Genomic DNA, 14,011 nt, shown 5'->3' on the forward strand with positions numbered 1-14,011 from the left:
GGCCGAAGTATTGGAATAAACAACGTAAGACACTGGATCCAAGTTATCGCTTTGAATTCCTGGCACAAACCACAGAGTTCCCTTGACATTACTTGCAAACATTAAACTAACTTTGTCGGCAACGTAGATGTGGCGATGACAATAATAGTGATTCCAAAACAGTGCTCCCTCATTTTCCTCTTCGGGTTCACATGTCTTACTCGATAATTGTAATATCATTACAATAACTGTATCTATTAATAACGTTTTTTGTTTATTTTAAACACGTAAACGCTTTAGAATAGATAGTATTCGTATGACTGAACATGCGTATTCGCAGAAGTTTGTTAGGAAGACTGCGTGAAAACAGAGTGTAAATAATAGCACTCTAAGGGGAACATATGTATCGTTGGTTCGAATTCTATTCAATTCACGCAAAATTTAGAAGATGGCTTCCAAAACGTGGTAGTCAGGCCTGGTGCGTTGTGTTGTATTCTTGCAAGTTACGTCAAGACAGTGTGAAAGTTTGAGAGTATGTCACAGATGAATTGCTACTTTGTGCAAATAATGTGACTGGTCTCGTAGTTTATATTACCTTCTTGCAGGTAGTATAGGGAACTTAGCAGCATTCGTGTAAAGTTTTTAATACCTGCGACACATACATCACGTTCAGGACTCACGTGCAAGCTTTACGAGTCGTGTGCAAAATTATGTACAGCTGTGACAAATTTTACGTAGCATTGTTTTCGCACAAATTCTGCGAAATGACTAAATAAAACAGAATCTGGGAGTCGACCTCTTTGTTTTATAGCTGAAAGCTGTAATAACACTGTATCATTTAGAGGTAGAACGTTTTTTGGAGGGAGCACAAGGAACTACAGACCCACTTGGACACCGATTTCTACACGTACCCTACATCTTCATAGATTCGTTGTCGAAAATATTATTTTAACGCTTGCTTGCTCGTTTTGAATGGATTTTGGACATACGAATGTGTCTCTTATGGTTTTAGTTAAGAGTGAAATTTACGGTCATACTAACTTTATTTCATAACATGTACGACACACTTCAGACTCTGATATTTGTTGACGAAGAGTTTTCTAACTCATTAACATATGCCAAGGTGACAGAAGACATGGGATACCTCTTAATATCGTGTCGCATCTGCTTTTGCCCGACCCTGCACAGTAACTCGAAGTGTCATGAATTCAACAAGTCTTTGGCAGTTCCCTTCAGAAATATTGAGCTATGCTGCCCCTATATGCGTCCATAATTGCGAAAGTTCTGGGTGGCCAAATTCTTCGCTTGAATTGTCCAGAATGTTCTTCAAACAAATCACGAACATTTGTGACCCGGTGACATACAGTTCCCCACAGTCGTTTAATGAACAAAGTAAGAGCATATGGACTATCAGACCAATTGTGTGATTAGATTGAGGAGTTCCTAGATAACAGGGCGCAGCATGTCATTCTCAATGGAGAGAAGTCCTCCGAAGTAAGAGTGATTTCAGGTGTGCCGCAGGGGAGTGTCATAGGACCGTTGCTATTCACAATATACATAAATGACCTGGTGGATGACATCGGAAGTTCACTGAGGCTTTTTGCAGATGATGCTGTGGTGTATCGAGAGGTTGTAACAATGAAAAATTGTACTGAAATGCAGGAGGATCTGCAGCGAATTGACGCATGGTGCAGGGAATGGCAATTGAATCTCAATGTAGACAAGTGTAATGTGCTGCGAATACACAGAAAGATAGATCCTTTATCATTCAGCTACAAAATAGCAGGTCAGCAACTGGAAGCAGTTAATACCATAAATTATCTGGGAGTACGCATTAGCAGTGATTTAAAATGGAATGATCATATAATGTTGATTGTCGGTAAAGCAGATGCCAGACTGAGATTCATTGGAAGAATCCTAAGGAAATGCAATCCGAAAACAAAGGAAGTAGGTTACAGTACGCTTGTTCGCCCACTACTTGAATACTGCTCAGCAGTGTGGGATCCGTACCAGATAGGGTTGATAGAAGAGATAGAGAAGATCCAACGGAGAGCAGCGCGCTTCGTTACAGGATCATTTAGTAATCGCGAAAGCGTTACGGAGATGATAGATAAACTCCAGTGGAAGACTCTGCAGGAGAGACGCTCAGTAGCTCGGTACGGGCTTTTATCAAAGTTTCGAGAACATACCCTCACCGAAGAGTCAAGCAGTATATTGCTCCCTCCTACGTATATCTCGCGAAGAGACCATGAGGGTAAAATCAGAGAGATTAGAGCCCACACAGAAGCATACCGACAATCCTTCTTTCCACGAACAATACGAGACTGGAATAGAAGGGAGAACCGATAGAGGTACTCAAGGTACCCTCCACCACACACCGTCAGGTGGCTTGCGGAGTATGGAAGTAGATGTAGATGTAGATGTAGAGATGCCTGTGGGGTGGTGTCGACATGTGATACAAGTTGTTTGGGAGGGGGGGGGGGTTTATATTATTTCTTGGGAGCTGATTCTGGTACACGCCATTCGTCTGGGTCTCAGTAGTGAGACACACTCAAGAAACCTAAGTAAGGGTAGTCATAAAGTTTTAATTATCAATTGGAAAAAATATAACGTTAGGTATTGCGAGCTGGACAGATTAAATCTGTGTACCAGACCAGGACTCCAGCCTTGGACCCAGGTTCGAGTTTCAGTCCAGAACATATTTTTAATCTGCCAAGAAGCTTAGGATCAGTGCAGGGGTAATTTTCCCTGTGGAATTAATTCTTCGTTTGTTAGCAGGTGCTTGTTTGCAGTCCCAGGACACATGGAAAACTCCGCTTAACAGTACCGTAGCACGCCGCTAGAGAGGTAAACGCGGGATGGTGCAACCCATTGATAAAGTGGAGTATCGCAAAGTAAATCGTTTTTGACAGCAGCGGAAATATTGCAGCCGTGCCAGGCCAGTCACACGGCTAAAGAAGTCATCCGCACGCCAGTTAATCTGGCAGATCTAGAACTTCCTGCCGTTGTGGCTGCAGTGTCACTGTTTCAGGGGACGGGGGGTGTCACGTGTATTGCTTGTCTGTGTTACAGAGGCACGGTCAGTTCCCTTCATGTAGCTTCGACGTTAGAAAGTTAATTTGGATGTATGAAGACACTAAATAAATATCGCAGCTTTTAAGAGATGGCAGACTACGAAAGTAAAAGTAAAAGAATCGGTCAGGTTGGAGTAAAAATCGCGGCCGAGCGTTCCGTACCAACTTAATTACGCATATAGGCAGTTCATACAATCCAGGAATCGAGGATCTCGACGATTTATGCCTGTCATGAAGATATCGGTCGCAAGGATTGCAAGACTATTAAGAATGTTTTAATTCCAAATTTAAAGTCGGATAAGAGACGACAAAATAAAACTCTTTTGGCGTAATATAATTACAATTAACAGTTATCTGATTTTTTCCTTTACTTTTACCGTGAATCCTTCTTGCCAAATTTCATGATTTTACGTCAAGGGGAAGTACATTATGGTTTTAATGAGTGAGTTTACGAGTATCAAAACATGTGACATAAATGGTCGTTTCGTTTGTTCCACTGACTTAGAAGCTTAACATTTTTACGCATCCAGAATACTTTAGACCTGAGTATGCGACATAATTTTGATCTTGGTAGTCTACCCGTCCCTGAGGAAAAAAGTGGTTGAAATGGCTCTAAGCACTATGGGACTTAACATCTGAGGTCATCATTTTCCTAGACTTAGAAACTACTTAAACCTAACTAAGGACATCACACACATCCATGCCCAAGGCAGGATTCGAACCTGCGACCACAGCAGCAGCGCGGCGCCTAGAACCGCTCTGTCACAGCGGCCGGCCCAGAGGAAAATGGATCTCAACAGACGGACGAAGAGTCAGTCAGATAACAAATTGAAAAAAAAATTTCGTGTGAAATAATTACCAATTCACAATTTTAGGAATTCTTCCTTTACTTGTAATGTGAAACCTTACTTCTTTCCAGACTTTAAAATTCTAGGTCAACGAGAAGTACCCTGTAGGTTTTGATGAATGAGTTTGCGAGTATCAAAATATTTGACGTAAATGGCCGTATCTTTTGATTTCATTGACATAGAAGCTTCAATTTCGTACCCCATCACGGGACCGTAGGCCTTAGTATGCGGCATAAATTTCAAGTTGAGACGTCCGCCCGTCCCTGAGAAAAACGGTTTTTAACAGTCGGGCAGCCAGACAGACAGAAAGACACACAGACAACGAAGTTATCCTAAACGGGATGTATTTGTCCCGACAGAGGTACGGAGCCCTAGAAACGAACCCGCAGTCACCATTTGCCGACCCGCAGCACTAGAGTCCCGGAAGACGTTGTCGGCACTGGAATACTTCGTCGGCTGGTAACCAAGACACGATAACGCGGAGTATCTGCGTAAATATGGCACTGGCTCGAGGCCATTTGATTAACAGAATCGTTATACTGGAAGATGTGTGATTTACAGGAAAGAAGCCAAAGTAAATTGGGTATGCTCCGAGTAAGTGAACAAGCACTCTGGCGTTCTTAATATACACAAACGATTTAGGAGACGGGATCATCAGCACTGAGATTGATCGTTAATGACGCTGTTGTGTACAGGAAAATTTTTTTGTACGATCGTAAGGAAGCTCAGGAAGACTTGGACAAATCTCCTATTTTTGTAATGAATGGCAGTTCTAGATAAGTGTAATATAAGTTGCAAGAACCAGATAGTGAAATTTTATGGCAGATTAAAAATGTTTGCTGGATCGGGCCTTTTCGTCGGCAGGTGTTCTACCGACGTTTTTAATTTATTTTTAAACTTCCTGGCAGATTAAAACTGTGTGCCGGACCGAGACTCGAACTAGGGACCTTTCTCTTCCGCGGGCAAGCCCACAACCAACTTTTTTAATTTTTTAAAAAAATTCATTTGGTCTATATTATTCGTTGAATTTGTTCGGGGTGGACGTCCGATGACATCCGTTCAGGTTCTTCGTTGATACGTTCACTCAGTTTATTTTTTATTTATTTTTTTTATTTATTACCGAGGTTAGCTAACTCTCTGACCGAACACGCTGAGCTACCGTGCCGGCACCAACTGAGCTACCCAAGCACGACTCACGGTTCGTCCTCACAGCTGTACTTCAGCCAGTACCTCGTCTCCTACCTTCCAAACTTCACAGAAGCTCTCCTGCGAAACTTGCAGTTCGAGTCTCGGTCTGGCACACAGTTTTAATCTGCCAGGAAGTTTCATATCAGCGCACACTCCGCTGCAGAGTGAAAATTTCACTCTGTTAACTTATTTTGTTTTTTTCTTGTTTTGGGCCTCACATCTCCCCTTTTAGCCCATCCATTCGCTCTCTTTCTGTGCCTTCTACGGCTAGTTTAGTTGCTTTATTATTTCTTTGCCTTTGTAATGTAAAACGTGGAGATAAATGTCTTCTTCTGTGAAGCTAAAAGTTCCACTTTTCTTAAAACAAAGATATCATTTCTATTCTTAAAAGGAATATTCTTCTTGAAAATGAAATTCGTTTCTGATGGTCAAATAAATCCTGGCTTCCCTGCCGATATGAATCTGCCCTTCAGCAAGGAAAACAGTAAAGTGAACTTTTTCTTTCTCGAGAATAACAAAAACTTATAAAATTTTTTTTCGAAGGGTGGAAATTTTGTATCCCGTAAAACGCAAATTGATATTGGAAAATTAAATAGTTTCTTTGCAAACGAAATGGTTCTGTTCGAGGAGAGGACGACCGAGTTCGCTGCCTAAGGCGCCGATTTTTTTTCTTTTTTAATCAAAACTTCTGTTCAGCGACAAGGGTCAATACAACAGTTCAGTGGTCAAAATTCGTGCACAATAGTAGTTTATTGTGCTCCATTGTCAGGTAACACTATCAAACTTCGAATCTGATTTCGTCTTTCTTGTTAACTGATTAGTACATTCAGGTGGCTAGGAACCAGAGAACGCTTTGTTTTTCATTCTTGGATAAAAGGACTTGTCCAGGAATAGAATATCTTCATAGCCCTACGTAGATGGCGAAGTAAGCGTTAAGACTACAAGTTCTTGTCTCGTCCATTGCCAAATTTCAGGCTTCTCTCAGCGTATTAGACGTTACGTTACAGAGAGTTTATTTCGTGCAGCTCGCTGTTTGCGGAAATCTTTCAGTGGACAATTTTGCACAACAGAGATCGCAGATTTGAATTAAGCAATGGGATATTGATATTTGCCGATATCTTTTTCAAGTCCTTGCAGTTTTGTCTCAAATTGAACTCTGCTCGAAAATTATTGTCATATTGTATTATACAGCCGGCCGCTGTGGCCGAGCAGTTCTAGGCATTTCAGTCCGGAACCACGCGGCTGCTACGGTCGCAGGTTCGAATCCTGCCTCGGGCATGGATGTGTGTGATGTCCTTAGGTTAGTTAGGTTTAAGTAGTTCTACGTCTAGGGGACTGATGACCTCAGATGTTAAGTACCATAGTGCTTAGAGCCATTTGAACCACTTGTATTGTACATGTATGTACCTTCCTAGTCGTTCGATATCCTGCAACTGGTTTTAATGTGTAACTACTCTCTGCGAACAACGAGAGTAGCTGTCTAATATATCTTCGACAGTGTAGCTTGTAAAACTGCGATATCGATGAGCTATCCAAGTACGACTCAGAATACATCTTCACAGCTCTACTTCCGCCACTATCTCTTCTCCTACCTTCCAAACTCCACAGTAGTTCCCCTGCACATGTGGCGGGACTAGCACTTTTGGAAGACACGTTACGTCGGAAAAACAGCTTAGCCACAAATTAAAGGAATGTTTCCAGAATGAGTTTTCATTCTGCAGCGGAGGGTGCGCTGATTTGAGGTATAGTTCACAGTCGTGCTTATGCAGCTAAGTCGGTGTAACACTTGCACCCCAAGTCAAACGCGTCGTTCTCAACATGAAAAAATACGTAACTGGTGAATCATTTCATTACTTAAATCATGAACGCCATTTCTGCTAAAGATAGTCTCACGGTTAGGTTAACAGGCGAAAGCTGTTCCAGCTTTCAATAAAGTACTTGAATCCCACAGTGTACCGTATCACATATGAGTCTAGAAAGATGTAAACCAATAGGTAAATCACTTCAGGTGAACTTATCAAGCTTAGGGTCTTTTAATTTTTTTTAAATGTAATGGCTCTCTGGACGTGCTCATACAGCCATCTCAATAGCTGAATGTCAATTATGACGACACGAGCGTAAGGACAGCACAACACCCAGTCACCGAGAGTAGAAAGACTCCGACACTGTCGGGAATCGAACCTGGGCCCATTCGTCCATGCTGACATCGCACCTACCAAGGCGGACAAGGTTAGGTTAGGTTATTTAGATAACAGATAAATATATCTACACTCATGCTCATAAATTAAGAATAATTGCAGAATGTGGTGCCACACAACGTGGCACTACCCAAAACTGGCACTAATAGCATAGGCACAAAGGGAACACACACGATACAGATCTTTAAGACCACGGTATTGGAGATAAGTTGAGAAAACCGTCCCGAAATACATGTGCTACAATACGCCACTGTTTCCTGCGCATGTAGTCCGACATGAATAATGGATATGCTCACCATGCACACGTACACAGGCCGCACAACGGGTTGGCATACTCTGGATCAGGTGGTCGAGCAGCTGCTGGGGTATAGCCTCCCATTACTACACCTGTGCCTGTCGGAGCTCCTGAAGTGTCGTAGAGGTTTGAAGACGTACAGCGATACGTCGACCGAGAGCATCCAAGACGTGATCGATGGGGTTTAGGTCTGGAGAACAGGGAGGCCACTCCATTTGCCTGATATCTTCTGTTTAGAGGTACTTCTCCACGATGGCAGCTCGGTGGGGTCGTGCGTTATCATTCATCAGGAGGAAGGTGGGACCCACTGTAACCCTGAAAAGGCGGACATACTGGTGCAAAATGACGTCCCGATACACCTGACCTGTTACAGTTCTTCTGTTAAAGAAATGCAGGGGTGTACGTGCACCAATCCTAATCCTACCCCACACTATCAAACCACGACCTTCATACAGATCCCATTCAAGGACATTAAGGGGTTGGTATCTGGTTCCTGGTTCACACCAGATGAAAACCCGGCGAGACTCGCTGTTCAGACTATACCTGGACTCTCGTCCGTGAACATAACCTGGGACCACTGTTCCAATGACCATGTACTGTGTTCTTGAGACAGGCTTTACAGGTTCAAATGGTTCAAATGGCTCTGAGCACTATGGGACTTAACTTCTGAGGTCATCAGTCCCCTAGAACTTAGAACTACTTAAACCTAACTAACCTAAGGACATCACACACATCCATGCCCGAGGCAGGATTCGACCGGAGCGGTCGCGAGGTTCCAGACTGAAGCGCCTAGAACCGCTCGGCCACACAGGCCGGCTGGCTTTACAGGCTATCCTGTGACCAGGGGTCAGTGGAATGCACCTTGCAGGTCTCTGGGCGAATAAATCATGTCTGTTCAGTCGTCTGTAGACTGCGTGTCTGGAGACAACTGTTCCAGTGGCTGAGGTAAGGTCCCGAGCAAGGCTACCTGCAGTACTCCGTGGCCGTCTGCGGGCACTGATGGTGAGATATCGGTCTCCTTTGGTGTTGTAGACTGTGGACGTCCCGTACTGTAGCGCCTGGACGCGTTTCCTGTCTGCTGGAATCGTTTCCATAATCTTGAGATCACACTCTGTGGCTCACGGAGGGCCGTGCTACGAGCTGCTGTGTTTGACCAGCCTCCAGTCGCCCTAGTATTCAACCCCTAATAACGTCATCAATATGCGTTCTTTGAGCCATTTTCAACACACAGTAACCGTTAGCATGTCTGAAAACGTCTGCACACCTAATCACTGCACCGTACTGTGACATGCGCCAACACACCTCTACGTATGTGGACTGCTGCCAGCGCCACCGTACGACGACCGTAGGTCAAATGGACCGCATAGTCATACCCTGAGGTGATTTAAACCCGCAAACCGCCAACCAGAGCGTTGTTTCACCATGTATGAGCATTATCCTTAATTTATGAGCATGAGTTTATTTCACATATGTGCATTTTATTGATAACACTTTACTTTCCACTCTTTAGTCCATTTAATTTCTTCGAAGCATCGTCCACAGTGCAGCCACTTCGAATGCAGGTGACTGCTTGAGCTATTTCTTTACAGGATTCTAACCGCTTATCGCGGTTTTTGTAATCAGCATGCGCTGTGTTGTGAACAATTTCGTATTCTTCATGCTTTGCAATGATCACTGTGGCGGTAGCCACGATCCATATACACATAGACCTCATTTTATAAGTTAAAGGCACTAAAGCCAGCAAAGCGACAAGTATAGAATGGCGAACTTGATCAGAACTAGGCCGAAGCTCTAACGTTTATCAAAGATCTTCGGTAAAAAATATCTTTGATAAAAGCTTCCTTAGTACACTGTCAAAGATTTGACCAAACGGCTTTGATCAAATATATTTGTCAAGGATCTTTTAATACTCACCTAATGAGAGATATGAAATGGGGCAGTCTCGTAAAATCAATAGTAGGGAAGGCTAGTGGAAACCTGGATATCTGGGAAGGGGTTCAGCGAAAGTGCGGTGATTAAGAAAAGGAAATCGCATACAACACTCTAATATGACGATTTATAAATCATTGTTCCAGTATAGGGGATCCTTATTAGTAAGCATAGCACCACACAGTGAATGAATTCAGAGACCGTAACAGGTCGATTAGCTCATTCGAAACGGTAACAGAAATGCTGAGGGATCTTAACTGGGAGTCGTTGGAGACAGACGAGGTTGTCCTAGAGAAATCCTGTTGCGTAATTTTAGAGAATTTTTATTCGAAGAAAACTGTTCGAGCACTACGTTGCTGTTTTCGAATACCTCGCGTAGGGATCAAGAGAATAAGGTAAAAGAGGTCATATCTTTTCCTCCTTCAATGCGCCAATGAAATACGATAGGAAATCGATATTATTAGTGCGATGCAGTGCACAGTGTCTTCCACAGTACAAAGAGTAAAGAAAAATTGCTGCACTTAAAGGTCGGCATGCGATTCCCCGCCCGGATTTAAGACATAAGTTTATCTAACAAAATCAGATAGGGTGCGTTTCGAAAACACGTTTGAAAACGAGGAGCTGGCAACACTGTCACATCGTGCAACGCATCAGAATTTATAGAGGAACGTGTATCATCCGCACTACTGAACCAGCCGTCGTAGCTCGCTGAGTAGACAGCTGGGACATCAGATCCACATCTACCAAGGAGCTGTGCTTGGGATCTTCGTTAGGTCCCTCATCTATTTCTAAGATGTCCGTTCTCTAGTTCTCGCCGTTAATAAGAAGGACGTAATTTTGCCACGTGACAGTAGCCTATCCCATGACAGTGTGAACCATGAAACTGCACGCACTTGTCTACCATCTGCGCTGTGCACAACCATAACTGGTCATGTCAGGTTCACGTAGGGCGACTTCCCGATGGTGCACACAAACGATGAATATGTGCTTTTGGTGCTGGGCGCATCCGATAAGTAATTTGCTACTGCTCGCGCGTATGCCGCACGGTACCCTCAAAGGCGCCATCCCGACAAGAGGGTTTTTTGTCGCCTGGAGCAACGCCTGCGGGAAACCAGTAATCTTCTTCCACCAGTAGAGGATAAAGGTCGTCCAGTACTGCACGTATTCCACAAACAAGGACGTGATTCTTGACACCATTCACCAATCACCTCGGCGAAGTACCCGTGATACTGCAAGCCAGATCCAGATATCTCAAAAGACTGGTTGTTGAAGTGTTGTACAATGAAGAACTCCATCCATATCATTGCACGTTAACTCAACACCAGCGGCTAGAAGACCGCCTTCAGTGAAGACACTGTCAAAGATTTGACAGCGGCCAGAAACCGCATTCAATGAGTACAGTTTTATGAATGGCTTTTGCAGCAAATGGATGATACCGAACATTTCATAAATAGCGCGATATGGGCTGACGAAACTAGCTTCACTCATGAAGGTATTTTCAAGCTTCACAATAGCCAATATTGGTCAGAACAGAACGTCGTGTCACCCGTGAACGTGGCTTTCTGGCAAACTTTGGCGTAAACCTTTTGGCTCGAATCGTGGGAGGAGCTCTTTCTGGCCCTTATCTATTGCCAGACAAGTTGAGTACGCCCCTGTATGTCCGCCGCTCGTGGTCTCGCGGTAGCGTTCTCGCTTCCCGAGCACGAGGTCCCGGGTTCGATTCCCGGCGGGGTCAGGGATTTTCACCTGCCTCGAGATGACTGGGTGTTTGTGTTGTCTTCATCATCATCCAGGAAAGTGGCGAAATTGGACTGAGCAAAGATTGGGTAATTGTACGGGCGCTGATAACCACGCAGTTGAGCGCCCCACAAACCAAACATCATCATCATCACGCCCCTGTATCGTACATTTCTTTGCGATACTTTTCCTGGCCCGTTAGAAAAGTCCCACTTGGTGTTTGGCGATAGTGCAGCAAATTGTGAAAGAAGATTTGGGAATGAAAAGGGTGGCTGCCAAATTCGTGCCAAGACAGCTGGTTCCTGAACAAAAACAAGATTTTGTGGAAGTATGTTGTGCTTTGGAAGAAGAGTCCCGAAATGATCCAAACATTTTTTCAAATATTATCACGTGTGACGAAACTTGGTGCTATGCTTACGATGCTGAATCAAAGCAACAATCAAGCCAGTGGAAGACTTCAAGGTGGTGCTATGCTTACGATCCTGAATCAAAGCAACAATTAAGCTAGTGGAAGACTTCACGTTCACCTCGCCCCAAGAGAGCTCGTCAGGTGAAGTCAAGGATTAAAACAATGCTGATTTGGCTATTTTGCGATGTGAGTTTTTTTAGATTTTGTTCCGCAGCGTCAGACAGTTAACCAGGCTTTCTAGTTGGAAATTTTGGAAAGATTGCGCAAGAGTGTGCGGCGGAAGTAGCCTTATTGGTGGCAGTTGGGTAACTGGGCTTTCCATCATAGCAATGCCCTGCTCACACAGCCCTGTTGTAAGGTGTCAGGCATATCCAACACCTTCCATGAAAACCCTGACATGATAAGCAAATCCAGTAGTATGTCACATAGCTCCGAATAAATCGTGACATTAAATTAATCAAAGTAATACGAGTAACGAGTGAGCAAATGGAATACCGCAGACTAACACAAGAATGCCTAAATGCATGTCATACCTTCACACTGTGAGACAGACGCAGTTCCGAGGGGAGAAACGAGAACCGAAGCCGAGAGCAGAACCGTGTTAAGCTAGGAGGCCCTACGATAAGGGACGGACACCCACGTCGCCAGCCAACCACCAGGACCACCCTCCAGCCATGTTAAAAGATAGAGCCCTCCAGAAGAACAGTACAGATCTTACGATAACACTAAAAGGGCCACACCAGCTGCAAGTTTTAGCGTGAGACTTTTTCGCGTCTCTGTTACGTTGCAAACGTTAAAAACATTGCCCCACCACAAAAAGTATAACGTTTCTCATTGGATAGACAGAATTTTTGTAGGCGGAGCTTAAGGTTGACATTGAGGCCCTGATTGGTCAGAGGAAAACACAGCTAGATAGTTTTTTTTAAACCAACTTCGGTAAATTGTAGTAAGGAGAAGTTAAGAGGGAGTTGCTTCCGAGAGGGCAAGCTGGACGGAGCTGCGCCGGCCGCCGCCCCCTGACGAACACCGACAAGGTAATGAACGCACGCGATGCCGCATTTTTGAGTGCATAAGGCTTCACTCAGAACTGCAGAAGTCTCATCTGTTACACCCCCTTTTTGCGTAATACTAGTGTCGATCGTCAATTAAAGCTCATGGTATACACATTTGCTACGTAAGTTAAAATCTGAAATGCGATGATTTTTCTGTTATATAATTATTGAGAAGCCACATCAGCCACTGTGATTTACGACAAGTTAGATAAGTAATTAAAGATAATTGAGGGTCACTGTAGACCATTTTGATAGTTTTCTCTTTTGTAAAACTTAATTTATACCTAGATTATAGATGTGATATGGCATAGGTCATCCTTCGATCCATTGTAGAACTTGGAACCCATTCAGGGAATATTCGTTCACATTTTTGTTGAACGCAGTTGGTTTTTATCGTCCTGTATTAAAACATTTCCTTTTATCAATAGTGCAATTTATAAACAATGTTTTGTGAGTAGAATAAAATTTCCGATGGTAAACTGAACTGCTTTTTCGACGTTATTTTACCAGCTAACTAAAAATAGGAAAGCCTTGAACCCCTTCCACTAAATTTAGTTAGTATTAAGATTCTTTTACAGGGAGTGCAGTGGAGCTGACGCTCAAATCATTAAGTATTTGGTTATATCATCGCTAGTCTCACTTAACTCTTCTGAACTCTACATGTCATGTGTGGTCTGGGGTCTCTTTACCAGCAACAGGTCCCAGGTTCAAACTAGTCAATTCCCTAAAAAACACGCTCAGAGCGTCGTTGCGCGAAAGTGGTAGGGAGACACGACTTAGAACAGACAGACGCCACGCAGAATGTTAGACTGCTTATTTTTTATTTTTTGTCCTTATGGGACCAAACTGCTGAGGTAATCGATCCATAAGCTTACACACTACTTAATCTAACTTAAACGAACTTACGCTGAGGACAACACACACACCCATGCCTGAGGGAGGACTCGAACCTCCGACGGGGGGACTCGCTCGAACCGTGACAAGACGCAATAGACAGCGCGGCTACCCAGCGCGGCAGCCCTGTCTATAGGACAATTCTTGGTCAAAAAGAGTGTGACTCCTGTTTCTCACCCGTCATATTAACCTAACCTTGCCCCTTGCAACTTTTTTTGTTTCCTGGAATTAAAACAGACATGAAAGGAAAGCGTTGTGCTAATGTTGCTCAGGTGAAGGAAAGAACGACGGAGGTTTCGAAAAATGGAATTAAAGATTAGACAAGTGTATTAGTGCAAGTAGAGAGTAGTTTGAAGGGGAGTGGAGGTTTGTACTTAAAATGTGAATAAATAAGTTTAAAAAAATAAG

Source organism: Schistocerca cancellata, chromosome 1 (genome assembly GCF_023864275.1).
Source record: "Schistocerca cancellata isolate TAMUIC-IGC-003103 chromosome 1, iqSchCanc2.1, whole genome shotgun sequence".
Lineage (NCBI taxonomy): Eukaryota > Metazoa > Arthropoda > Insecta > Orthoptera > Acrididae > Schistocerca > Schistocerca cancellata.